Here is a 27,674-nt window from a genome sequence, read left to right on the forward strand (position 1 = left end):
AGTTAAATAAAATTTGTGCCTGGAAATAGACATTTACCTTGTTCTGTTAGATTGAATGAATATAGCAGGATTTGAGCTGGGCTTGGCTTTGGTTCTGGTTTTTTTTGGTTTGTTTGTTTTTTGGATTTTTGTTGTTGTTATGTTAATATTCAGTGCATGACCAGATTCAAATTCCTTCAGCATTACCTTATGTTTTTGATCATGGCTGGAATATCAGAGATATTTTTCTTGGTGTTCGTTCTTCAGCTGCAGATTTCAACCTTTGTATCTCTGCCTCAGAGAGGTTCTTTCTCCATGCTCTTGCACCCAGCCTGTGGGGTAGACTGCCGTTACTTGTTACTGGGTGCTGGGATGCGTGGGTGGGTTTCATCCCGGTGCAGTCCCAGACTGGCCTTGTGTATCTGGGTCTCAGGAGTGGGGCTTACTCACAAATTCTGCCCTTTTTCCCCGTGGCAGTTGAGCTATGCCTTCTGTCTTATGCAGGAGAACGTGTCCTGTCCCTTTCCCGTTGATGAGAGACTTTTATAGAATCTTGAGCCCAGGACTCTTTCCTGCCCCTTTCCCAAGAATAGAGGATTTTTTGTCTCTTACCCTTCTCCCAGCTACAATGGGTCTTCATCTATGCCCAAGTGCAACAGAGTTCACTGCCTTTCCCCAGCGGCTTAAGGTGAAGAGTCTGGGTATAAATCTGTGCCTTTCCCTCAGCAACACCGCTTCACACTCCCACAGACCTGCACCATGGAGGGGAGCTGCTTTGGTCGCTTGCCCTACTTTCAGTCTTTTCTCAAGCAGTGGGTGGAGGCCTCTGATGAAAGCCTGCAAGTGGGTGTAAATTCCACTTGTATTTCCGACTCCCAGGGGTGCTATACTTTCAGGCTAGCCCACTTTTAGCCTTTAACAATTTATTATAATTTGTAGCTGAATTCTTCTTCTTTTCTTTTTTTTTCCCCCCTTTCTCTTCTTCTCCTTCTCTTTTATCTTCTTCTGCTTGTATGGTCCTGGTCTCTTTTCTTCATATACTCAACCACAAGAAGGCCCTTGCTTGTGTCCCATTTCTCCTTGGAGGGGCTGTCTTTCTATAGATTTCATGTGTTTTGATTCTATATGAGCTTAGCTTTCTGATGGGTTTAAGAAAATCTATGATTTTGTAGTTTATCTGACTTTCTGTGCTTGTGAGGATGGGAGAGGCACTATTTTCAGCTTTTGGCACACTGGACAGAAGTGGAACTCATGTTTTCATATCTAATCAAGCATGTATCTTCTCCTTCTTCTTCCTTTCAAAAATCTTTTCTTGGCTATTCTCATATATTTATTCTCTTAAATGCATGTTAGAATCATTTTATCAAGTTTGTCATCTCCCAAACTCTCAAAAAAAAAATATTTTCTGATTGAAAAGGTGTTAAAATATATAGACTAATTTACGTCCCATAATGTGTTGAAACTCCCATCCCCATGATCTGAACATAGCAGCCAAAGTAGGTGTTGTGCTTGGAAGAATGCTCAAAGGCCAGCCTGCCTCAAAACTTTGCCCCTTTGCTCTGGTGCCTTGAAATTCTAGCATTAGAAGTAAAAGAAAGACTCCCAGAATCTTAAGGGATTAAAATGCATGCAGTCTGCCTTGGAAGGACCAGTATAATAACTAATTTGCAACCATCTCTTCATTTATAAATTAAGACCATGGAACTAGACAGAGTTTTGTGTGATTTGAGTGAGTATGTGAATGTGTGTGTAAAGAAGGGAAGGGGATTCTGTGAAGGACATGGGAGCTGGAAGGAAAAAATTACCGAATCTGGAACTGAGAGCCCCTGAGTGGTTGAAAATCAGAATGCCTAACCTGATGGAGAAGGGCAGTGGGCAGGAAAGCCCCCTCGGCCATCCTTGTGGTCCTCTCTCTTTAATCTGGCCATAGAGGAAAGCCAGAGACAGGGCAGTTGACGCTTCTGGAGGAACAGGGCATGACGGGGCAGCCCAGAGTATTTACACGGTGTGTAGAGGAAACCGTTCTCCAAGAGGAACCAGCAATTATCACACCTATCGACTTGTGCTCCCAAGGCCCTTGCAAATAGGAATATCTTGGAATCCTCTGAAACAAATCATCAGCAGTTTCAGGAAGAATTTTCCAGGAGGGGGAATAAAGGCAAAAATTTCAAGAAGGAAAAAAATTCTTGATGTTTTCCACAGACTGCTTTAGAAACGGAAGGAGTGGCCAACACGAGGCGATGATCCTTGGTTGACCCAGGACATGTCACAGACCGAAAGCTAAAACCACACAGCCTGCGCAGACGACCCCATGCAGGCCTGAGTTCTGATTTTTTAGGATATACCATTTTTGTAAATTAATATTAAATTTTTAACCAATTCCAGCACCTCATTAAGGACGGGCCTGTTCTTTGCTAAACTCTTCCGAGGGAACCTGCTGGGTTCAAGTGAAGGTGTCAGCAAACATTTCCCAGTGTGCTCTGATGGGGAAATAGTTATTTTGTAACACTCTTCCATGCTCCCAAACACAATCCTGTGACATGTTTTATAGGACCATGGGGATTTGGACCAAGATTTCATATCCATAATGTGCCCTAATATCGAGAAATGGAGTTTTGAGTGTATTTTTTCCTTGGGCACAGAGAGGGTGCTGCATTCTGGAAAAGTGGGGCTTTAGGGGAATTTCTCTTTAGCCCTGAGAAAAACTAATTTGGGAATACATAAGACTGTATTTGGTTTGAGAGCTTGAATCCTGGAAGGTCACTGAAGAAGGCAAATGGGTATGTGCAATAGTTCTTAGCTACGCAAGTGGGTTTCACGATGGCCTGTAAAAATATACATTTTCTATCTCCAAAGCTGCCATGCCTTTACTAAAGCTGCTGCTGCTGCTTTTTTAACACAAAAGACTTTCCACAAAGTCATTTTCTGCTTTGGAGGGCTAACATTTAGAGCAAGGTATAAAGGATCTTTGCCAGAATAATTACCACTTAAGGCAAAGATCTCCAAGATTTTATTTGGACCTGAAGGCGCTGGCACAGTCCCTGCTCTATGGACAAAGGCCACCCTCACCCAGCCACCACGGGAAAGCTGGCCACCCTGCTAGGCGAGGGTGTAGCATTAATATCAAGTACATGTTCTAAAGGGTGAGATGTGATTATCTGCTAAGAGAAGGCTGTCAGGAGAAGCCAGAGGAAAGGCAACAGCACTTTGAGCCAGAACCCAAGAAGGGGTTCCAGTCCTTTTCATTGTCCTCATGGCTTTGTCCTTCATGGCTTTGGTGTCAGGATTCATTGTCCCCAGCCCAAGGTGAGTTTATGAGCAGAGGGATCATTTATTTACAGGACTCTTTCATCGGGAACACATGGCAGCTCAGTGATCTGGGCTCATGGGAAAGAAGGGTGGAGATGTGTTGTGGCCCAAGACAAAACTTAGGCTAGTGTTCCTAAGATCGGCTAAAAGGCCTTTGCATTAATTAATGTCCTGCGGGTAGTTCTGTTCAGAAGGACTATCATTTGTCACTAAATTAAGACCTTTCATTAGAAGATGATTGTTTTTATAGAATAGTAATGCAATGAAACTGGTCAGCAGGGGATAACTTTTATATATATTCTAGCAAAAGCCAAATTCATCATCTGATACACAAACACAATAGGAAAGGTAGAAGTGTAATATTGGTACATTGATTGGTACATTGGTACCAATATTGGTACATTGATTCATGGTCCATCCAGCATAGTATTTGGTTTGAGGAAGGACAGATAGAGGGCAGAGTTACTGGCAACAGTGTCTGCCTCGACAACCTAGGAAATACATCCCTCCTCCCACATCCTGTTTTCTCTTCATAATTTACAAGACGCCTTAATCCATCCACCTCTAAGCCAATTAGCTTTTACTAGTTGTCACTGTGTAAAAAGTTAGTACTACCTTTTATCTTCGTTCTCAATATGTAAGCAGTATTATTTCTTGGTAGGTGCTTATACTTACGTTGATCTCCAAGGTAGAAAGAAAAAAGTGATTCTGTTATTTTGGGATTTGGAAGCAACTCTTCCTGTTTATCTTCTTTGTGTAACTTTCACAATTTTAGAGCTTTTTATCACATTTTCTTTCATCCCTCATCTTTCCAGGAAAAAGGACGCCCCCCCCCCACCACTTTTTTTTTTGGCTGCATAGAAATTATTCCATTTTCTTGACCATATTATTGCATTTCTTTGGATCTTCTCCAGCTCCATTTTTGCCTTCCCAGCAAAGAGATGTTTTTAAAAAGCACTTATTTGGGAAATAACATCAATATGGTTTATTATTTTTCTTGCTTCATTAAACACCAGTTTGCTGGACTAACAGCTGTCCATAAAGCCAAAAGTTAGTTAAGTAAATAGTTTAGTTTAAAAATAGAAGTGTTGACACAGGCATAATGTATTAATTTGCTAATCCTTTTGGGACTCACACACACGTAACTAATTCTGTACACACTCCTACAACTTCAGAAGATCCAAGGTGGTGAGAGAACTGTGTACCCACCCTTAGCTATCAGTCAGCGATCAATAAACTGGTAAATTACGAGTGTACTGATATATTTATACAAATAATATGATTATGGAGTGTGCAAGTTAATTAAGGTTCCCACAACTGAACAGCTGGAGAAAACTCTTAAACATTATCTAGACCAGCCCTATATTCCTTGGTTTGGCAACACCCAAAATAGGCAAATCCAACTGTCTTGTAACTCACGCTTCTCTCAGTAGGCACTGACTGTGACCAACACTGGGTCAGGCACCAGAGGCAGGAAGATCCTGGGGTCTGGTTCTAGCTATGAAAGTAGGGTAATGCCAGGTTTGCTGAGCCGTTGGGTTATTGAGAGGATGGATGTGTTGATACCACTGCTGAGAGGAGGGCCAGGCATGTGGTGGGCCTTGCCTAGGTTATTATTAAAGTTCCAACATTTTAACTTTGTTTCCCGAATCAGAAGGAAATGACCTATGTAAGAATGAGCCAGGTTGTCCTAGAAGTATGAATGGAGAGTGCTGGGGGCCCAGGAGAGGTGGGGTTTGGGGCCACCTCAGGAAGTTAGGACCCATCTTTGGAAGAAGTTTGATTTGGGCCTTGGAAGCTAGAGGAGGTTGAGGAAGAACTTTCCTGGTCGGGGGAACAGCAAGTACTAACTATGCTTGCTCTTGCTTCATTTTGAGGCAATTTCCTTGTATTTAGGGCTTTGGAGAGATAGAGAACACTGAAGGCTGGTAAATCATCCATAAGAACAGTTCCCTTCCAGACTGTAATCTGCCCTATTGCCCTTTTCTTTTCTTTGGGGAATTCACTTTCGTCTTTTTTGGTGGAGAGGCACCTAGGAAGAGCCTTGGCAGAATCACAAAGTAAATACAAAATGTTTGCCCAGCTCCCCTCGCAGCATGACCTCTGGTTCCCTGCCCCCAGGGCCTGCCCTCCCTGTGCCCACTGAATTCAGGAAGTCAGGCTTCCACCTTCTGGAGGAAAAGGAACCTGGCAAGCTCATTGTCACGGGACATGTCTGGACTTGCGTACTATCTGCATCCTCACGGCAAGCTTTCTGATGATGTTCTGATGCAGAGGTTCCCCAGACCAGTGAAATCTGTAAACATTTTGGCAACCCCTGGCAAAGGGCTAACTTCTTATTTTGCTAAGTGAGAACATTAAAAAAAGAAAACAAATTCCTACCTAGCATCATCAGTCCTTCCTAAAAGAAAGTCTTCTTTAACAACAACCAATAGTGGAAAGGGTAGTCTTTTCCTTGGAGCATAATTGGTTTATAAAAAGTCAACTACCTTTATTTTGCCACTGACTGTCACGGTCATTTGGGAAGCACTGTACTCACTAGAGGGGATGAATGCTGAAAAGTGGGAAGTCAGACATCTGCAGGGGCCAAGTGGGACCAGACGGAGAGCGTCTCAGTTTGCTTTGCTGATGTGCCTTCCGTTTCCACCATTGGATCTGCCTGTGCCTTCGTAGCTGGGCTTTCTCAGCCTCTGGTTCGTGTCTGTTCTGAGAACCCAGCCTTGGTTGCTAGAATTGACTATCCAGACCGTCAGGTTCAGGAATTGACCTACACTGACCTGTTGTTAACGAAGGCCATATCAAATCTCCTTGGTCATCCTCCCCATATCAAAACGTTAAAACCCATGCTCGATCATGGCCTGGGCCTTGGAGAACACATTCATTCTCCGTGTCCACTGAAACTTAGAAACCTTCACTGCATCAAGGGAGGTAAATGTGCTTAAAATATTAGACTCTGATGTAGATGCTGCTCGGAAGGTAACTGTCATCTTTGAGGCACCTGGCATTTCAGGCCAACTAGGGACACATCAAGTATCAATAAAGTTGGATTAATCACAGCAGCCATTCCGGTCCACTATGGACAAGGTCAAAGTGCTAGCATTAAGGAATGAAATGTGCAAAACCTGCATTTCTATTTTTGGTCCTGCTCTGCAGCGTGGTTTCTAGAATAAGTTGTCGCCGCACAGCAGGACCCAGGGAAACAGTGCTGATGGCCTCACTCTTCTTGCATTGTGATGCCCGGGGAGAGATCCGCCTGCTGCTGGAAAACAGATTCCAGGTAGAACTGTGACTCCTTAAAATGTACTGGAGCTTGCTCAAGAGAAATATCCATGTGTGTTATTTATAGCTGCTGACTCCCTTTCAGGCACGCTCCAAATTTATTATTCTTGAATTGGTTGTAATCACTGATTATGGAAACACTGAGCAATTTCGAGGCGGACCTTTGTTTCTGCATTAAATCCTGCTGTGTGCCTTGGGCCACAATTTGGTCTGCTCATTGTACTTTCGTGTCTATAAAATGGGGAGATACCACTGGCCATGCAGAATTGTGGAAATCAGAATAACTGTACAGTGCCAGACAAATAGTTCTGGCAGTTACTAGAAATAGCTTTTTAGGGTGGGTTGGGGGCAAGCTGCTTTGGCATTTCCTTCCCTATCTGGGACAGTGGTGCGGTTTGGGGGTTGCTGGGAGAATATGGTCTCTTTCATTGCTCTTGCTTCTAAGAACATTTCTTCCTGCTGCCATCACATGGGCAAGATGGTGACCTTCAAGGGTGGCGTGAGGAAGTGGGTGAGCAGCTTCTCCTTGCCCTCAAAAGTCCGGGGCCCTTCCTCACAATGCCTGTGTTGTTAGTGGTTGCTCACAGATAAGTGTGTCCTTCAGTTAGGTTGAAAAAAATCCTCGTATGGCCCCCAGCAGGTCACGAAGCAAATGCTGGTTGGTTGACTTCGGAAGCCAGGTTGGCACAAAATAAAGAAGGCTTGGATGAGCTCAGGGACAGTGAAAGTAGTCAGATGAATAATTCTGTTTTCCATGCTCATTCCTGCCTCTTGCTTACTCCATTAAAAGAATGAGTAGGATGCCTCTTCTCATCCAGACCAGTTCAAAGACCGGGACATCCAAGTATAATCTCCTAGTTAATATTAAAGTTTTCCTCTGCTGTTAGAATTGCACTTTGTAAACACTTGACACTCAATAAATGCGGTCAGACATATGGAATCACTGAGGCCAACCCGCTAGTAGGAACATACTGACTGCCCAGCTCCCAGAGCTGCTTCTGAGTCTCGGTGTGTGGCGCAACTCTGGCTAAGCCCCACACCTCCCCCAACTTAGCACCTGCCAATCTCCTGTCCTCTGTGAAAGAGCCCGTTTTCCTTCCTGCTGGGCCCCCCACTTCTCCAGGATTTCCTCAGTGCTGTCTGCCCAAGTCTCACTGCTGTGGGAGGTGTTGCTCAGGAAACCCTGGGACAGGAAAAGCTGGTTGGCTCTAGGCAGGCATGGATACAAATTCTTCACCTTCCAAGCAGCCCTGTGGGGGGGGGCGGGATGGAGTGGAGGTTCTTCGCACCAGGACAAGAGTGAGTCTCTGAAGTCTGGTCTGCCGAGGCCTTGACCTTTCTCCCTCTGGCACAGGCCGGCTATCCTGGTGTCCCCCCACAAGGGATAGATGGCCACGTTATCTCAAGGAGTCTGAGGAATAGGAAGGGAATGGAGGGGTGGGGGTGTTTTCGGCTGAAGCTCAAACGCCCCCTCCCACAAGCCCGTGTGCCCAGCCTGAGTCCCAGCATGAAGCTCACCCCGTCCAGTTTGCTTGTGCATAGTTCACGGCAGCTGTGGTCGCAAAATAGGATCAAATCGTCCAGTTTTTAATTCTGTGTAATGCTGCCATGAAAATGGGTTTAACTGCTTTTCAGTATGGTCGTTATGACTCTCTTAAATTCCCTTCCCCATGAAACCTTGCATGAGTCATGGCTGGAGAATCTCACTCTACCCCACTACCCTGAGAAGCAGAAAGGCTGGCTTCCTGGGGTTTCTCTTCCTGGCAGTAAACCCCATTGTCCCTGCAGGACTGTTAGAAGTGATCCAAGGTTATGGCCGGGGAGCCCATAACCTGGCAGGAGTGGGGGTTCTCCTTACCAGCTCCCTCCCCATCCAGGAGGAAAGACGGGTGTCTGCTCCACACTTCCCTTTTGGGGCAAGGGGGGACAGAGAAAGACCCTGAGGCCTACCAGACCCGGAGGGGACTGCCCTGTGAAGTCCTCCCTGGCCGGGATCTTCCCTTCCCAAACTCAGGTCTATGTGCTCTCAGGGTCCTTTGGGCTGTTTTAATTGTGAAGGACAGAAACCCACTTAGGCCTCTGTGTTTGTTTTCAAGGACAAATGAAACCAAGTACCACAGACGAGGGGGGCTCAAGGAACAGAAAATCATTGTCTCACAGCTTTGGAGTCTGGAAGTCCAAAATCAAGGCGTCGGCAGGGTCCTTCCTTCTGAGCTCTGTGAGGGAAGGATGTGTCCCAGGCCTCTCTCCCTGGCTTGTTGGGGGCTACCTTCACACCATCTTCTCTCTTCATGTGTTTCTGGGCCCAAATTTCTCCTCCTTATTAGGACACCAGTCATATTGGACTAGGACCTGTGCTAATGATCTCATTTTAATGTAATACCTCTTAAACATCTTCTCTCCAAATACAGTCACATTCTGAAGTACTGGGGCTTAGGAGGTCAATGCCTGAATATTTGAGGGGATGCAGTTTAGCCCCTAACAGCCTCCTAAGCAAAAGTTTATTTTAAGGATGCTCACCCCCCTGAGCTGAGGTGGGCCCATGAGAGTGGCCATTCCGGGGAGTTTTTCCTTTCTACATCTCGCTCTCTCTGGCCTTTCTGTTCCCTCCAGGTAAATTCAGGTGTTTCTGCTCTACACACTCCCAACACTGCTTTGTCTCTTACGGAATTTCCTGGTACGGGAACTGGACGGTGTGTTGTCAGGTTACCTGGTCCATGTTTGCCTCCACGCTGGACTGCAGGCCGCAGGGCCAGGAACAGCCTTGTTCTCTACGGCGTCCCCAGCCTCCACCCAGGTATGGCACATGAACGTCCTTAGCTGGTCATTGTGGAGCTGAATGTCTCCCCCTCTCAATGTTCCTGCTCCCCTCTCTCACTCTTTACTGGCTAATTCCTCAGTAGCCTCTGATCTAATTTACCAACATTTCAGACTCACATTCCGTGTATCATATTTCACTTTGTACCATTTGTACTTTACTGTATGTTCTCCTTTGTACAAGCAAATTTATTTTATTCTTTATTTTTTTAGAAACAGAGAACATGTGTGTGTGAGGTGGGAGAGTGGAGGGTGGGGAGGGGCGGGGGGCAGAGGAGGAGAGAGGATCTTAAGCAGGCTCCCTGCCCAGCACTGGCCCCCCCAAGGGTTCAATCTCATGACCCTGAGATCATGACCTGAATCAAAATCAAGAGTTGGAAACTTAACCAACTGAGCCGTCCAGGGACCCTAAGAAACTTTATTTTTAAAAGAAACATGGTGTCACAGGTTTGATATTCTCCTTATAGGTTTAAATGAGTAAATGATAAATATGTAACTATTAAAAGTTTGCGTGCCAGTTGAAGTTCTCTCCCGAACCACTGGTGGGCTACCTGTCCTGCTCACATCCTGGAGGGAGACTCTCTACCCAACTTAGCTTATTGTCTTTCAGGTCATATCAAATAGGGTGTTCTTGGCTGTAAGTAACAGAAACCCCAGGGAAGCAGACCTAAATAATGGCATTTACCACCTCCTACAACTGGAGTACTGGGATTGTGAGTGTGGAGACCGGCTGTTTTAGGGGCTCAGTTATCTCCTCAGAGACTGAAGTTCTTGCCACCCCTATGCTAGAAGCTTTGGTGTTGATTTAACTTCTGGCAGTAAGAAGATGGTGGCAACGTCACATTGAGACACGGCGTGCAGGGAATAGGGGAGATTGTCTTTGTCACTTTCTTTTTCCTAGAAGTCCCCTATCAGACTTTCCTATAAATTACATTGGCTAGAACTCAGTCTCATGTGCATTCCTTGGAAAGGGAAATGAAATGAACAGGTCCTCTGGGGTAGAGAGGATTTTGAGGTGAGGACCAAGTGTCCATTGGATATGTCAATGACTAACCTATAGACAGGTTGTCATCAAGGCAGATGCTCGCTGTGGGTCCATTCGGTGCCTACCTCTCGCCCCAGCCCAACCTCGGTCAAGGGCAGACAGTTTCTACCAGAGGAGGGTCTGGGGTATGGCAGGTGCCACAACAGACACATGTGTGCTCTCCCTTCAGGTGACCGTCTCTGTGCCTTCAAGCTCTGCTGAGGCTGAGCCATCGGCTTCCAAAATGCTGCTGCCTCCTCCCTAACCACCCCCAACTCTGGCTCGCAGCAGACCTGAGCAAACAGAGCCAGCACCCACCCCACCTTGGCCCCTGAATCTGGGAAGAGAGACTGCCCTGAGTCTGCTTTTGATGGGGCCAGGCCAGACCCACAGGGCTCATTTTCTCTGTCTCCTGCTCCGTTCCCTGGCTGCTCCTCAGCTGTCAGGTTGCCAAGCCCCGAGCGTCTCCTGGCTCTGTCTGCAGCAGGAAATGGGCCTGACAATTGTTCTTCCAGAGCCGGTGATTTTTCAATATGTGTTTGTGTGGATCCCACCCACACTTCATCTCTACAACCCAGCTCGTGTGCGGCTCTGATTTACTAAGCACGTACTACAGCCCAGCTTTGTATTCAGCAGCACAGGGGGTGGGCGCAGAGGAAGCCTTGGACACGCTCTCTGCTTTGGGGCTTATCCTCCAGCCATAGCCACAGCCACACACAGGGAAAGAGGTCCCCAACCAGAGGGGCTCGGTTTGGCTCTAGGTCACAGAAATGGTCCAGATGCAAAAATGCCCTGTGGGATCCGAGGAGGGCAAGAGAGATGGGGGCAGGGTGTGTGCTGATTATTCTGTCTGCCTGGGACTCACACGCAGAGACTCTCTTTTCCCCGCTGGGTGCCCTGGGAGAGACCGTTGTAGACCACATCGACCAGCCCCTTGCCCCCATCTTCTAGGTGGGCTTTGCCGGTGGAGCCACAGGCAGGAGACCCAAGGGCAGGAGGAAAGGGGGGCCTGCAGTGTTTCCTGTCTTGTTACCAACAATTCTGGTTTGGCTGGGTCTTTTCAAGCCACAGCTCCTAGAGAACACAGGATGGTGTGGCTTCCTGGTGCTGCTGGGTCCCTGGGTCCCTTTTTCGTTTCCTTCAGCCTCCCCGCTGCTCTGAAAATAGTCCCTTTATTCTTCAGAGTTCCCTTGCATGTGCTGGGAGGCGGGCTAGTGAACCATCTTAGGAAATAGACCGGAAGGAGCAGAGCCTATAGCGGGGCTTCTGAGGAGTGGCTGAAGCTGGATATGTGGGGAAGAGAAGAGTTTTCCGGGGAGACAGGCAGAGACGCAAGGGATGGGCTGCTGACACAGGGAGTGAAGGCTGATCGTGGGAGTCCTTGACTGTAGGGCTGAGGGACTTGGCCTTTGTCTCTTGGGTTGCATATGGAGCTATTGGAAGATTTTGAGCTAATTAAACAAACATTTGACTTTTTTTTTTTTTTAAGATTTTATTTATTTATTTGAGAGAGAGAGCATGAGAGGGGAGAAGTTCAGAGGGAGAAGCAGACGCCCCATGGAGCCAGGAGCCCAAATGTGGGACTCGATATTGGGACTCCAGGATCATGACCTGAGCCAAAGGCAGTGGCCCAACCAAGCCACCCAGGCACCCGACATTTGACTTTATTATTAATGGTTTTGTTTTGCTTTTGTTTTCTACTTTTCCCCTGTTTTTGAGTTTACTAACAGCTAACGTTTATGAAACACTTAACTAGGGGTTGAATTGTGTCCACTCCAAAATTCATAAGTTGAAGTCCTAACCCTCAGTACCTCAGAGTGTGAACTTATTTGGAGACAGGATCTTCACGAAGGCAATCAAGTTATAGTAACGTCGTCCAGTGGGGGGCATCACCAGTGTCCTTGTAAGGAGAAACTGGGACACAGACACATGTGGAGGGAAGAGGGTGTGAGGAGACCTAGGAGCAGCTGCCTATCTGCACACCAAGGAGAGGGGCCTGGGACAGATCTTCCGTTACAGCCCTCAAAAGGAAGCACCCCAGTGACTTCTGGCCTCTAGAAATGTGAAAGACACAATTTCTGCTGCTTAGGCCGCCCAGTCTGTACCACGTGCTAGAGCAGCTCCAGCAAATGACTCCATGACTGACGTGTCGGTCAGGTGTGCATGAACAGGGCATTATGGGCCGGTTCTCCCTGCTGCCCCACCTCGCAGGCCATGCCTTGGGCCCTGCTCTGTCTCCGCACATGGGCATTCTGGCCATACCACTTAGGGCTCAAGCACCTTTTCTGTGGTTATTCACATACTCATTTATCGAACACTTACTATGTGCCAGGTGTTTTTCTAGGGTCTGGAGAGACAAACAGATGAAAATCCTGACTGTTCTGGAGTGCACTGGACGTGTCTGCGTTTGTTTGTCTGTCTCTACCCAAAGAAGAGCTGCTCTGTGTAGGTGTGACTGGGTCCGTGTTGTGCATGATGCTTGAGTGTCGTGGAATGAAGGAGAAGGAGACGACAATGAAAACAGGGATTTTTTTGACCAAGGTCAGTACGTGAAGACCAGGCCCCAGATGCTGCAGATTAGACAAGCTGAGCCTTTGGATCGCTATGGTCAACTCAGTATCTCTTGTCAAACCAGAGGGACAACGGACATCGAGCATGAGAAGGGACGAGCCACTTCATGGTCCTTGCTGAAGCCCGTAGCTCCCAGTTGTTTATTTGGTGCACAGATGCCATGACTCAGAGGACCTGAGGGACGTTTAAAAGAGAGGGACACACAGACTTTCTATGGAATCTCTATTTTGGTTTCAAGCACATCTAAATACCCAATTAGCTTGAAAAAACTCTGACCTGCCTGTGGGCCAGCAGGGCCTCCCAAGGGCTAGTTCCTCCGAGGAGCTCTGGCTACTGCTTGAGGAGCAGGGCTTAGTACTGTCTGGGGTGGCAAGCTGCTGGTTTGATTTGAAATTCTGAAATACATATTTTCAGCTGTATTCCTTATTGGAGGTAGGAAGGAAAAAGAAACAAGTTATTAGCTTGTCGGGGGCCCAAGATGTGGCACAAAGAAAGCAGATTCTAAATGCTGAGAGAATCCTTCACCCCATAGCTTGGGAATTGCCACAGATATCCCCCCCACCCATTTTCTCCTAAGGCCTCCCTGCCAGCCCACCTTCCTCCGCTTCATCTCTCCTCAATGGCCCAGGAGCCCAGCCTCTTTTTTGGGGTCATAAGATCATAAGTATGATCATCTTGACAAAGTGATTACACTTCAGTTACCCTAACCCCTGCCAGACACGGAAGTCCTAAGTCTGCAACAATGGGAGTGCAAAATGCTACAGTATTTGCATAGTGGGTGACGCCAGCCCTGGGGCCACCACTTCTGAAAGGCTGGGGACCCTAGCCTGGAACAATGGCCAGTCCCCAACACCAGACCCTGAAATTAAGGCAGGGCTCGAACACCCACTGGGAGTTCCATACCACTCCAGCTCTCTCCCTCGCTCTCTCTCTCTCTCTCTCTGGTTTTGTTTTGTTTTTAAGATTTATTTATTTATTTACTGAAGCATGCACAAGTGAGGGGAGGGTCAGAGGAAGGAGAGAGAGAATGTCAAACAGACTCCCTCCTGAGCATGGACGACCCCCACCCCACCCTGCCCCCCGCACCACAGGGCTGGATCTTATGACCCTGAGATCATGACCTGAGCCAAAATCAAAAGTTGGACGCTTAACCCACTGAGCCACGCAGGCACCCTTCCAGCTCTCCTTTTCAACCATCATCCCAACGAGACTACACTTAGACAAGAGTCATTTGTCCCTTCTAGTAAAATAAGTGAATGATTAGTTCACTAATTTATTTTTTGTAACTGGAGTGGTTTCTAGATTACCTCCGTTGCAATGCCCTTATACTCACTTTCATCCTGCTGTGCTGTCATGGGTGGGAGAGGAAGGGTGGAGGGGGGTCAACATGCTGGGAATTGGGCACATGGGAAGGGCCATGGGAGTGTGTTGCCTGTATGAATGTCATCATCTTATATGTTGTGGCAGAAAAAGTTGGGACCCAAGCCTCTTTCAGGTCGTTAAGAGATGGACTTCTGGAAGACCCATTAACAGAATGCTTTGGAAACCAGCTTGGAAAATTTGACACGTTGTCACTTTCATCTGCTAAGCAGCTTACAAACATTCTCCCAGTCCTTCCCATGTCTCCCTCCAACTTCTTTGCTTCAGCCCGACCATCTGAATTTTCCGAGTGAGATCACAGACCCAGAGTGGGCTGGCTCCAGGCTCTGGGAGGGTGTCAGGGGCAGATGTGAGGGGACAGGAGCCATCAGTCTTCCGGAAAGTCACCCATTTCACTGAATCTTTCGCGGTAGTCAAAACCAGGCCATTGCAAGACAACAAATCCTTGAATTCCTCAGAGCTCCAACCTCCTGTGTAGGAACAGTCGCCGTCCTTGCACTGGGACACCTCCTGGCTCTCCTGGCTGGTGGGGATGCAGACTTTCCCTGGCTGACTCCTGGTGCCTCTGGGAATGCGGATGAGCTCAGGCCCCTTTTCAAGAGTAAAATACCCCAGTGGTCAGAGCTTCGGACGTTTTTGAATGTGCACCGCAACAGGCATAGCCCAACCCAAAGGGGCATTCTCTTTTCTAGGGAACCTCAGGAACTGCCTTGGGATTCACCTTCCCTCTGACTTCTGTTGTGATGGCCCAGAGCGAAGTCCCTGGTCTGCCCGCCTCCTGCCATGAGCAGGATCTCTCTTCCCCGGGGTTGGGGAGGCAGCCGCTGAGTTAAAGGTCTCTCTTTTTCATGTGTGTCTCAGCGCCTGCCCGGTGAGGGGCATGATGGATGCCCTGGGCTCCCAGGGGGCCAAGCCGAGGGATGACCCGAGGTGGGAAAGGAAAGCAGGTTTGTAAATAAACAAGGGCAGAGTCAGAGACCCGGAGACCCTGGGCCTGGCTCCTGCCATGGCTTTCCGGGCTTCTGAGGAGGGGAGCTCCTGAGGCTCCCTCTGGGGTGGCTGGGGAGTCCGTTATTGTTTTTGGATTTCACGAAGATGAACTCCAGATGATTTTCCAAGGGCTGATTTCACAGCACATTTGCTCCATCTGAGCAATCACTCTCTACAACAGTTGGATTTCCATTTGCGTTTACCTCGTGTGCCCGGAATCAGGACTGTCTGCCTCTTTAGGGCCGAATCATTTTATTTTCTTTGGGACCTGGCCAAACCCCTTCCGTCAGCCTTAGTTCCATCGAGGCATTTCCATTTGCGTGCGGGCAGGACCAGACCAAGTTCGCAGAGATTTCCAGGGCATGAGGACAATGCCCACTCCTTCTGGAATATAAAAAGTGGGGAGAGAATCACCCAGTCTTTTCATTTCACAGAGAGAGAGAGAGGGAGAGAGAGACAGAGAGAGAGAGAGAGAGACTGAGCTACACTGGAAGACGTCAAAGGCCAGATTGATACCTAACTCAGGAAAGACTATGTTCTCTTGCCAGGGCACGTCCTGAAAAGCCAGGACGGGCCTCTGGACAATGTGGGAGAGGACCTGGGTGGGCAGCATTGTGTGGGGGCAGAGCACCCCAGAGATGTGCGAGAGGGCGGGGAGCTAAGCATAGCCTGACTGGGCTGTTTGGGGGACAGAATGCCAGGGAGGGACAATCAGCTGATCTGGTACTGAGAGGATTCGTGTCCTTGTGTGTTGAGTTGCATCAGAGGCTCATTGCTTTTATTTAATTTTGTATCTTCCAATTTTTCTGATATTTATACTTCTACAGTACAAATCAAACCAGCCCTGAAAGTCAACCTACAGGTCATTTTTTTTTTCCACTCAAGGAGAGATACCTGTGCCTAGCCTGCACCTAAATGAAGGTTATTTATTTGAAGCCTACTAAGAATCATTAAGCATTACTAAGCTTTTGAAGAAAGCATCGTTTCATGTTTTAAAATATAATGCAATGTAAAAAGATTTAAGTTTGTATAAAATTTATACACATGAGAAATAGGTATTATATATAATAGAAGTTTAGTATAAAATCATGGGTATGTGCTTATAATGTTTTTATAAAGCGAATAAAAAATTCTTGTTCCTCTGGTTTTTTTTTCTACAGGGTTTTGTTTATTTTCTTCTGGAAGGAGGGAACAGGCAGAGGGACATATACAGGCTGTGGGGACGTCTGCCAAGCCTAAGTTGGCCACAGTCAAAAACGTTTGAGGGCACGGTCCAGAAAAAGGACATTGAGAGTAATTTTTCCTAGTTTCCTTCCTTTTCCCTCAAAATGGTTTGAGAATTAATGGTTGGGCAGTGAAGCATTTTCAGATCTCCACAAAGGCAATGGTAGAAAAGTTCCAAGTGTGATAGTACATATTATCATCTAAGTCAAAAATACTTGCTTTGTCCACCCGAAGGTGCAATGGGCATATGGGTTGGTTGTCTTTTTTTTTTTTTTTTTAATGTAAGTAGAGTTGACACACAATGGTACATTAGTTTCAGGCATGCAGCATAGTAATTCCACAAGTATAGCTCCCCTCCGTGACTGTTCAACACAATGACAATCTAATGACTTTATTCCTTATGTTGTACCTTTCATCCCTGTGACTTACTCATTCTGTAACTGCAAATCTGTGTCTCCCACTCCCCTTCACCCATTTTGCCCACCCCCCACATCCCTTCCCCTCTGGTAACCATCAGTTTGTTCTCTGTATCTGTGGGTCTGATTCTGCTTTTTAGTTGTTTATTCATTTGTTTTGTTTTGTTTTTAGATTCCATATATAATCATATGGTATTTGTCATTCCCTATCTTATTCCACTTAGTATAATACCCTACAGGTCCATCCATGTTGCAAATGGCAAACTTTCACTCTTTTTTTTTTTTTTTAAGATTTTATTTATTTGTCAGCGTGTGCACACGCACAAGCAGGGGGAATGGCAGCCAGGGGGAAGAAACAGACTTCCAGCTGAGCACGGAGCCTGATGTGGGACTCAATCCCAGGACCCTGGGATCATGACATGAGCTGAAGGCAGATGCTTAACCAGCTGAGCCACCCAGGCGCCCCATGATCTCATTCTTTTTTATCGTTGAGTAATATTCCATTGTGTGTATATGTATGTACACACACACACACACACATCACCTTTATCCATTCATCTATCAGCGGATAGCAACCCTTGGGTTGCTTCCATATCTTGGCTATTATAAATAACACTACAATAAATATGAGGGTGCACATATCTTTTCAAATTAGTGTTTTCCTTTTCTTTGGGTAAATACCAAGTGGTAGAATTATTGGATCATACAATACTTCTATTCTCTCTCTCTCTTTTATTTTATTTATGTTTTATTAACATATAATGTATTATTTGCCCCAGGGGTACATGGGAGCCTGTGAATCATCAGGCTCACACGCTTCACAGCCCTCACCATAGCACATACCCTCCCCCAGGGTCCACACGCAGCCACTCAGCCCTACCTCCCAAACCCCCAGCAACCCTCAGTTTGTTTTGTCGATACTTCTTTTTTAACATTTTGAGGAGCCTCCATTCATTTTCCACAGTGGCTGCACCAGTTTATACTCCCTCTAAGGGCGCACCAGGATTCCTTTTTCTCCACATCCTCACCAACACTTGATTTTTCCTGTCTTTTTAAATTCTAGCCATTCTGACAGTTGTAAGGTCAAAAACCTCATTGTGGTTTGGATTTGCATTTCCCTCATGACAAGAGTGGCTGAGAATCTTTTATGTGTCTGTTTGCCATCTCCTGTGTCTTCCTCAGAATAAGGTCTGTGTCCTCTGCCCATTTTTTAATTGGATTGTTTGGGTTTTTTGGTGTTGAGTTGGGTAAGTAATTTATGTATTTTGGATGTAACCATTTATCAAATACATTTCCAAATATCTTCCCTCATTCAGTGGGATGCCTTTTTATTTTGTTGATGGTTTACTTTGCTGTGCAAAAGCCTTTTGTTTTGGTGAGGTCCCAGTAGTTTGTCTTTGCTTTTGTTTCCCTTGTCTGAGGAGACATTATCTAGAAAAATGTTGCTAAGACTGATGTCAAATTACTGCCTGTTTTCTTCCCTGAGCTCTGTGGTTTCAGATCTCATATTTAGGTCTTTAATCTATTTTGAGTTTATTTTTTGGTATGGTATAAGAAACTGGCCCAGTTTCATTCTTTTGCATGTAACTTTCCAGTTTTCCCAATACCATTTATTGAAGAGACCATTTTTTTTCCACACTTGTAGATGCCTGCCTCCTTTGTTGTAGATTGACCCATATGCATGGGCTTATTTCTGTCTCTCTATTCTGTTCCATTTATCTGCATAAATGTACTTTCGTGCTAGTACCGTACTGTTTTGATAGTGTAGCTTTGTAATATATCTTGAAATCGGGGACTGTGATATCAGCTTTGTTCTTTCTCAAGATCGCTCGAGTGTTCAGGGTTTGTTTGTTTGTTTGTTTGTTTTGGCTCCATACAAATTTTAGTATTATTTGCTCTAGTTCTGTGAAGGTGGTTGGTTGTCTTTTCATCTCTATTGACTATGTGCAGAATTTCTCCTCAATGAGAGAGAAAAGAGAACAAATCCAGCAGTGTAGGGTTCTGTTCTATCATAAAGAGAGGAAAGATATTTGAAGGTAAAAATCGGTGTAGGATGGTATTTTACTTGCAAGGTTTTGGAAGACACAAAAACAGAAGTCAAAGGAAGGCAGAGAAACCAGGAAACAGTGGTTGATTATATCCTTCCAACTACAATTCTGCCTCAGTTTGCTGGCAAATAGGTTCCCTTTCACAGATCCAGCGATGTGAGCTGAGGACCCTCTAGGCTGCAGAAGAGACCAGAGTGTCCCAGACCTCCAGCTTCAGGATTTCAATGTGGTCTTCGGTTTTCCATGTGTGGGCAGGCCCCCTGGCCCCTCGTGCTGCATAGCATGAGTCAGCATAGATGATGGGATCTGGGCCCACCAGGCTTCTCATCCACTCACAGGAAAACACATACACTCCAGACGCCAAAAGGAATGGCTGTGCTTTTTATTTGTATTCATTTATTTTTTATTTGTATTTGTTGTTTTTGAAAAATTATACAAAGTCTGTTTATTATTTGAATTGGAGATTTCTAAGCTGTATAAAGAGGAAAGTAAATATTGTCATAGACCCACTACCAAAGTAACCACTGTTGAAATCCTGGTATTGCTTCTTTCAGTGCTGTGTGTGTGCCTGTGCGTGCGTGCGTGCGTGTGTGTGTGTGTGTGTGTGTGTGTATACAGGCATATGGGATATTAGCAAGAATCCCTGGTGTCTTGTACTCTTGGAGAGGTTCAACCCTGTGGCATAAACTGTGGAAGTCCAAAGTCCTCTCCAGTGTTTCTAGAAATCCCAGGGAGTCTTAGGTCCTCCTAATTAACTCTGCCCATAAGCATCTATTTCTATAGCAATTTTAATTGTGTTGTTCTGCAGTTTATGAACCTAGATGGATATTAGGTCTTTCTCTGGATTTCTTCCCCCAACATCCACTTACATGAGGCATTTACTAATGAAATGGGCTTTCCTGAGAATATCAGGTGGGTACAAAGTTGAGGTGTTGATGGGAGCCACAAAGTCACCTTTAAATGTGACAGTGGGCATCTTTCTGCCTCATAAGCAGCTCCCCTAATGTGGACTATCTCTGGCTGCTTTACTCTGGGAAGTCTTAGAATCATGCCCCCCAGCTCCTTGCTCCTTCTCTTGTTCCATGCCCCTTTCTCTCCACGGTCAACACCATAGCCCCCCAGAGCTCTTCTGCTACTGTGCAAAGTAGCAGAAGAGCTCTGGGGGGCTATGGTGTTCAGTACCCAACCCTTAAGGTCTCCCTTGTAGAACACGTGCCTTATGAAGGAATCTTCTTAAACAAAGACATTTCTAATCTTTTTTTTTAAGATTTTATTTATTTATTTGACAGACATAGATCACAAGTAGGCAGAGAGGCAGGCAGAGAGAGAGAGAGGGAGAAGAAAGCTCCCCACTGAGCAAAGATCCCGATGTGGGGCTTGATCCCAGGACCCTGGGATCATGACCAGAGCTGAAGGCAGAGGCTTTAACCCACTGAGCCACCCAGGTGCCCCAGGACATTTCTAATCTTATAGCTACTGTTATAATAATAATAATAAAAAAGGTGATACCATACTTTCTATAGTCTTCATTCTGCCTTTTAAAATCAAGTATTACATTTTTAGCACTTTCCCATATCATTAGTATGTATCATTACTAGATGGATGCTCTATTGTTCATTTCACTTTTCTCCTATTGTTGGGCATTCTTTGCTTTCGGTTTGGGGGGGGATTTATAAAGCAGAAATGATTAGCTTAAGGGGTGTGAATATTTTTAAGGTCCAGTACTAATTGCTGCATTGTTCTCCAGAAAGCTTATGTCGGTTTGCACACAGCTGTAAATGAGAGTGTCAAGTGACTTTATTCTTAAAATGATTTGCTAATTTGGCATTGACTGTGGGAAAGACTATTTCAAGGGCAAGAGAGTATCTGGTCTATTAAGCCACAGAGAGCCCAGGGCGCTGAGGGTGTTCATGGCCCATGGATGCCCATGGACTTGTGTAATCCACACAGGGCCTCACGTCCTGCCCCCTGCTCTAAGAGACGTAACATTCCCTAGGGTATCTCTTATTCCACCTTGGATAGGCTGCCCTCAGCCATCCTCCCAGCTGTTCCACAACAGACCAGAGTAGGTTTGGAGAACCAGCCTGCTTCCCCATTCAGGGGGGTGCTGGGGCTCTGGTCCCAGCTCACTTGTTTCTGTCTCTGTCTTTGGAGCCTGAAAGGGATCAGACCCTCAGCTCTACCCCCCCATCCCATCCCTTCAATAGAGCATCTCATGAGCTCTGATTTCTCCCTTCCTAAAGGCCTCAGAAGGGCACCCACACAGAGCCTCAGAGCTTCTCTTCCCAGATCCCCGCCTTTCCTCTTCGGAGATGGAAGACATCTCGGGAATCCAAGGCGGCCACCCTTCGCTCTGTCAGGACATTAGTGAGTTCTGCCTTTCCCACTTCGTGAGCAGAGCACACATGTGCACCAGCAGCTGAGGCTCTGGCTGTTCAGACTATTTTTAAACAGACTAAAAATACTGACTGACTTCAGAGGATTGTGCTGAAGGAGCTGGTTTAGGGTATCAGATGAACCTTTACAAACACGAAATGCTTTGCATCACCTGCTCTTACACTACACAGGCTCCCCCTTTGGGACCTGAGCAGGAAGCTAGTTATATACTCAGGCTAGGCAAAGGAACTGGGGTCATGGGCAGACTGGGGTGTAAGGGGCCCTCATGGGTTTGGTGATGTTTGGTTTGATTTGGCCTCTCTAGTCTCTGGACAACTCCAGGGCAGACCCTGGATCCCCAGGCCCTGTCAGGGCCAAGCACAGAGAGAGCGCCCTGGAAGTATCGGCTGGTGATAGGAAGGCAGTGGGGTGGGTGTCCCGGGGCTGGCTGGAAAGCTGCAGGTGACTGAGGCCAGCTGCCTGAGACCTTCTGATTTCCGATCTCCCTGTTTGGCTAAGAGAAGCTCAGGCGCAGGCACACTCTTGTCTGCCCTCCTTTCCTCCCTGCCCCCTAGCCCCTGGTCCTACCATGGTGTCCCTGGGTTCAGTCCCTCCTCTGGCCACCTGCTTCCCCAGCCTAAGCCTCTGGGTGCTTTCACTGTTGCAGAGTGGAAGAAGATCAAGTGCTCTCCTGTTCCAGGTCAGGCACTTTGGATTTAACCTTGAGGCAGAGGCTCAGCTGCCCTGACAACCCACCAGCCTTCTACAGCAACACCTCCCGTCAAGGTGGCCCAGCACGTCCTTGGCCACCGGCTTCCTGGGGTGGTAAAAATAGCCAAGGCCACGCAGCTGCTGAAGGATGAGTTCTGGAAGGAGATGATTGATCCCCACAGCTGAGCCGCAGGGTCAGCGAGCGCCCGGCAAGTGGAGAGGCTGGGGGGAGGGCCCGGCCTGCCTGGGCTCCCGCTATAGATAGAGCTGTTGACAGAGTGATCCTGGGCTCTCCCCACCTAGCGCAACACAAAACAAGCTAATTCAAAGAACCGCAAAGGGCTCTTGCAAAATGGGGCCTACTGTGTCCCTTTTCTTTCGGGCCAGACTTGACCTTTCTTGATTCACACAGTCACTTCCCCCTCCTTTGTCTGGGAAGAGACTCCAAGTGGGGAGACTGATCCCTTCCAGGGACAACAACGGGGTGGGAAAGCCAGAGGAGCCTGCGCTCCCCCTAAAGCCCTGCTGAGGAGATGTCGGGGCTTATGAAACACCCCGGGGACACCGATGTCAGGCTCCTAGAATTATTGCTGCCTCCACCCCCCTCCCCACCCCCGGGGCTGGAGCAGTGCCCCCCACCCCCACCAGGAAACTCCATTTGAGTGACCCACCAGGGCTGCGGGCTGAGTGGTCCCAGTGATCCAAGGTCAACCATGCACAAGACACTCCTGACAGAAACGGAGTAGCTCTTAAGCCAGCACCGGCACCGTGGGGCCGCTGGGCTGCGCACAGGTGAACCACGGGGCCTGTGACCGCGCACAGCTGCCTTAGGTCTGGACAAGGCAGAGACCTGGCCAGAGTGGTTTACTTTATGGGCGTGTTTTCTCAGGTCATCTGTCCCCCCAGTGCTCTATAAAGCAACAAGAGCCAGGTGAGCAAGCGAGCGAGAGAGGGAGGAGGGAAAAATGAAGAGACAAATGAAAAAGGATGTTTTCAGATGAGATTATGAAAAGGTGAGGAGCTGAAGAGCCGGCCAGGCAGAGAAGATAATCTGGATGGTTGCTGTCCCCAGGAGAAGGCGGCCTGTAGTAATCAGGGCAGAGGGGAAGGGAGAGGAGGACCGCCGCCACCCCCCCTTGTTCAGGAAAGAGACACAAGGAAGACTGCAGAGGGTCAGCACCTTGGGCTTGAAAGTGAAGTGGGCCCTCCCTTCCCTTTGTATTTTGTGCACCTGTAGGACGCGTAGGTGTAGGTGTGACTTTGCCTCTGCTGCCATCATTTGAGATGCGTGCCCCCAGCTCCTCTTTCTCTCCGTTCTTTGCTCATTCTTTCTCTCTCTCTCCCCCCTCTGGATTACGGCCCTACAGCTTCAAACCCTTCCCCGGGTCGCCACTCTCTCTCCCGCCACTAACCTAATTCCTGAGTCACCTCTACATCCGTCAGTGTCTGGGGAGGGGGTACTTTATGCTGTTCTGTGTAATTGAATCTGAAGTTCCCGGTCATCCCTGATCGTAGAGTTTATGCAGCAGCGGTCTGAATGTCTGGTTACACAAGACAGAGTCAATTCAGAAGAGGTAACCAAGATGATGAGGGGTGTGGAAAGGAGTCAGACCAACTGGTGGGGGGTAGGGAGGGCTGGCAGATGTCATAACGTGTATGAGAGCGATTTCAGAACACCAAGAAAGTAACCCTTCAGGTTACCTCTAGGTCTGTCCCTAATATCTGTGGGAGACAAATGGTGACTCTTTTTTTTCCCCAAACCCCTCCCCTGTCCCAGACCCCAAGAGGCCTTACTGCATGCACATGGGCAAGGAACCCCCAACAAAGCTCGGCCTCTGCCCTGCCCCAAACAGTGACCACTGGGCCACTGCCTGGTACCAAAGTGTGCCTATCAGCCACCCGTGGATGGACAGGTCTGGGAAGAGGCCACAGATGGGGGCCATTTGGGCAGGGGAGTCCCAGGTTTTAGTCACCCAAGTCAAGGTCGAGAAGGAGGTGACCCTGCATGTAGGCAGGCTCGTCCCGGTGGTCCCACGGACTTCTTGTTTCGTGGAAAGCTGTGTGATCCAGGAAGGGCTCGGATGGGGCCACCAAGCTGACAAGCTCAGGGTGGGGACCCAGTTGCCCAGCTACACATCTGGTACTGAATATGTCAAACTCAAACTCTCCAAAAGGGGATGAATTTCCTGCCAAATCTACTCGCCTCCAGGCTGCTGCCATCATCCACCCTGAAGGAAACTCCGAGAGTGAAAGCTCTTCTCCACTCCCAGAGCAGCTTTCTAAGGGCTCCAGCTCCTCCACAGAATTGTCCCTGTTTTTCAGCCCTCGGCTTCCACCCAGCAGCAGCTCTCACTTATGCCTTGACTGAGCTCCTGCCCCCCCACCTCCCACTGTCTTGGGGGGGGTGGCCACTGTGACCTCTACTCTCTGCTCTCTGTCCCACATAAAGCTCTTCACGGGCTCTACATACTCACGGGATCAAGTCTAAGCTCCACAGCCCAGCCCTCAAATTTCCGTAGCCTGCCCCACCCTGCTCCTCTCCCCAGTATTGGACACCGAGCCTTGCCAAATACACATACAATTCGTGCCATATTCCCTTTCTGACCTTCCCCTCTCCCCCCACCCCCTTGCTTACTCTGCTGCCTCCACCCGAAAGACATTTTCTCATCTGTCTGGTCAATATGTACTCATCCTTTCCCAAATGGAAACCTTTCCAATGTCCCCTGCTCTCCCTTTTTCCCCAGCTACAGTTGATCACCTCATCTGTAAATGGAGCTGATGTCCTAGCCACAGAAATACTTTCTAGAATTTACTTGCTTACAAGTCTTTACTTCTAACCAGACTGTAAGCTCTCTGAAGGCAGGGCCCGGCCTAGAATTGTGTGTTAAAATGAAATACAAAATTGCACCTAGGATCAATGCTTCCTGCCACAGATCAAATCATGCCATGAGCATATATTACCTGAATTTTGTTTACCGGATTTTTTATATGTAAACAATTCTTCAGCAATGGGCAGGAATTCCTCATGAGTTTCTGCCATGTATTCAAAACATGGATGAGTCCATGAAAGGTGCTTGGTCTTGCTGAGAACCCTTGGGGCTGCCAGCAGCTGGAGAAGCGCTCACAGCCTCCACCAGTTCCAGCCCGGGGGATTTTGTGTATCAGGTGCCAGGGTTATCTCAGGACAAAGGCTAGGTCAGTTACTCTGGCCACTTGGCTCTGCCACGCCCTCGTCCAGCCAGAGCTTCTTTCTTACCTTGGGAAAGGGAGGAAAAGGGGGAGAACAGACAGCTATGAAATCTACTCAGGTGGTCAGGGGTCAATGTCCATCCCATCCATCCACAATGCATTGTATGGGCTAGCGCCAAAGATGCAGCCATAGCAAAACACAGCCTTGCCCTTGAAAGGCTCATACTCCGCTTGGAAGGTAGGGAAGTAAATCAGTGGGAACGGTGTAACAGAATGCCTGCCAGAATAAGGTAAAATACCCAATGATTGAAGGATCATGAGTGTGGATTGCCACCCAGCTCCTTCCCATGGCTGCTGGCCCAGAGTGATCTGAGCCTGACTGCGATCCAAATGCATGAGCCTCTCTGTCCTCTCACTTGGGATCTCTCTGCACACATCGTCCCCTTTGAACTGTGTACCACTGGCTGCTCATATTCTAGTTTCTGCTGAATATCTGTCCTCAGAGAGGCCTTCTTTTATCGCCCCATCTATGGTAACTTATCAGCTTTCATCGTCATCATTTGCTCTCAGTTTCTTGTTGATTTCCTTTAAAGCATTTTCAAGTGTGACCATCTTATTTATTGATACTGTATTATCTCTCTAATCCACAACAGACTAAACTCCAGGAAGGCAGAGACTGTACCCATCTTGTTTTGACAGCATCTGGCACATAGTAGGACTCAACAATCATTTGTTAAGCAAACGAAAGAAAGAAGGGCTCTTGTTGGTTTTCGGGCATGCAGTGGCATGAGGTGGGGGAGATGTCATGGAAGGCTTCCTGGAAGACACTTGTAGCATTATCAAGTGTTTGCCAGATGGAAGGGCTGTTGCAGATGTACTAGTGGGGATGTGATTTGGAGAGTGGTGAAGACTTGGGGAGCAAGGATCCATGTAGCTTGTCTGGGCTGGTAGGGAGGGAGACAGTTGCTATCCATAATCTCTCCCTTTTTGGGTATGGCCCCTCCTTGATGGGTGTGACAGTGAGGTGAACAGTTCACATCTTTGACAATCTTTGACATCTACCTCTTGGGCAAGCTCACCCAAGCTAAACATTAACACAAGCTAAACAGAACTCAGCGAGCTACCTGAGGGACACAACAAGGAGAGCAAGGACACTCAAGTGACCTCAGATGATTCCAAAACCTGAGGAAAATACTCCAGCAAGCCCAAGTCATCTGATCATGAGACTCATCTCCTGACTGTCTCTGCTCACAAAGAACTGGCCAAGGACATTCCAGCTCTGCCAGGTTGCTGGACCCCGTTCCCAGGATCCCAGGGACAGATTTCCACTCTGCTCTTAGCCCCCATCACACTCAAGGGAAAACACACAGAATGGGCTTGTGTCCATGCATTGGCAGACACCTGCTCCAGAGCCAGCAAAATAACCATCATCCTTGCCCTGGGCCAGTGGGCAGGGCCACAGGGATTGATGACACCCAGGCTCACCCTCAGAACGGTGCCAGGTAGAGTCTCCAGCTTCACTGGGCAAGGTCTCTCCCTTCCAGTGATTTATGACTCCAGAGTGAGCCAGCCATTTTTTCCTTTTCTTCTTTCTGCCCCTCCTCCCTGGACAAGTGGGCTCCACACCAACATGGGCGCTGGGGGCATGCCCATCTCCCCATGGCACCTGCTATCGGGGACTGGGTGGCTGCGGGTCCATGGCAACATGTGCTTTGCTGGTGCTTTCAGCTCTTTGTGTCTCTCTTGGGCCACAGCCCTGGTCATCATCCTCTCACTACGTCTTTGTCCCTTGCCAGCATCTACTCTCCATCTACTGTGGGCCTGGCTCCAAACAATGAAGTCCGATTTTTCTCTCCGTTCTTCTCATTGTCAGGCCTCCTTTATTCCTTCCTGTTCCTATCATGCACAGGTCTTTGATTTCTTGGCATGAAAACTGAGGGGACTGGAGTTCCCTTCCAGGAGTGGGGAACTGTCATGATCGCTGTCCCAAGCTAGGGCCCTGAGCCCACTCTGTTTGTGCTGTACTATGGATGGGCCTTGAGCTTTTTCAAAACCGCCCTTTGCTCCAAGAAGTCAAGGAAGGAACAAGAGAATGGCATTCACCTCTTCGTTGTACTTGGGTGCCCCAGCCTTACTCTGGTGCTACATCAGGGCATTGGTGTCCTCGGGGTCTGGGATGTGGCAGAGGCCCCACTGAGACAGAGTAGGAGAGAGGGTGGGAAGTACCTCCTGACATTGCCCGCTTTGGAAGCCAGAGTTCCTTGGCGGAGGAGGCAGGCATCTGCAGACAATCTCAAGCCAGTGGCAGGATACAGCAGGTCCCAGGGAGGCGAGGGCCATTACTCTCAGCTCACCAGGCTC

The sequence above is a fragment of the Enhydra lutris genome, unplaced genomic scaffold (assembly GCF_002288905.1).
Source record: "Enhydra lutris kenyoni isolate GAN:26980312 unplaced genomic scaffold, ASM228890v2 scaffoldscaffold4, whole genome shotgun sequence".
Lineage (NCBI taxonomy): Eukaryota > Metazoa > Chordata > Mammalia > Carnivora > Mustelidae > Enhydra > Enhydra lutris.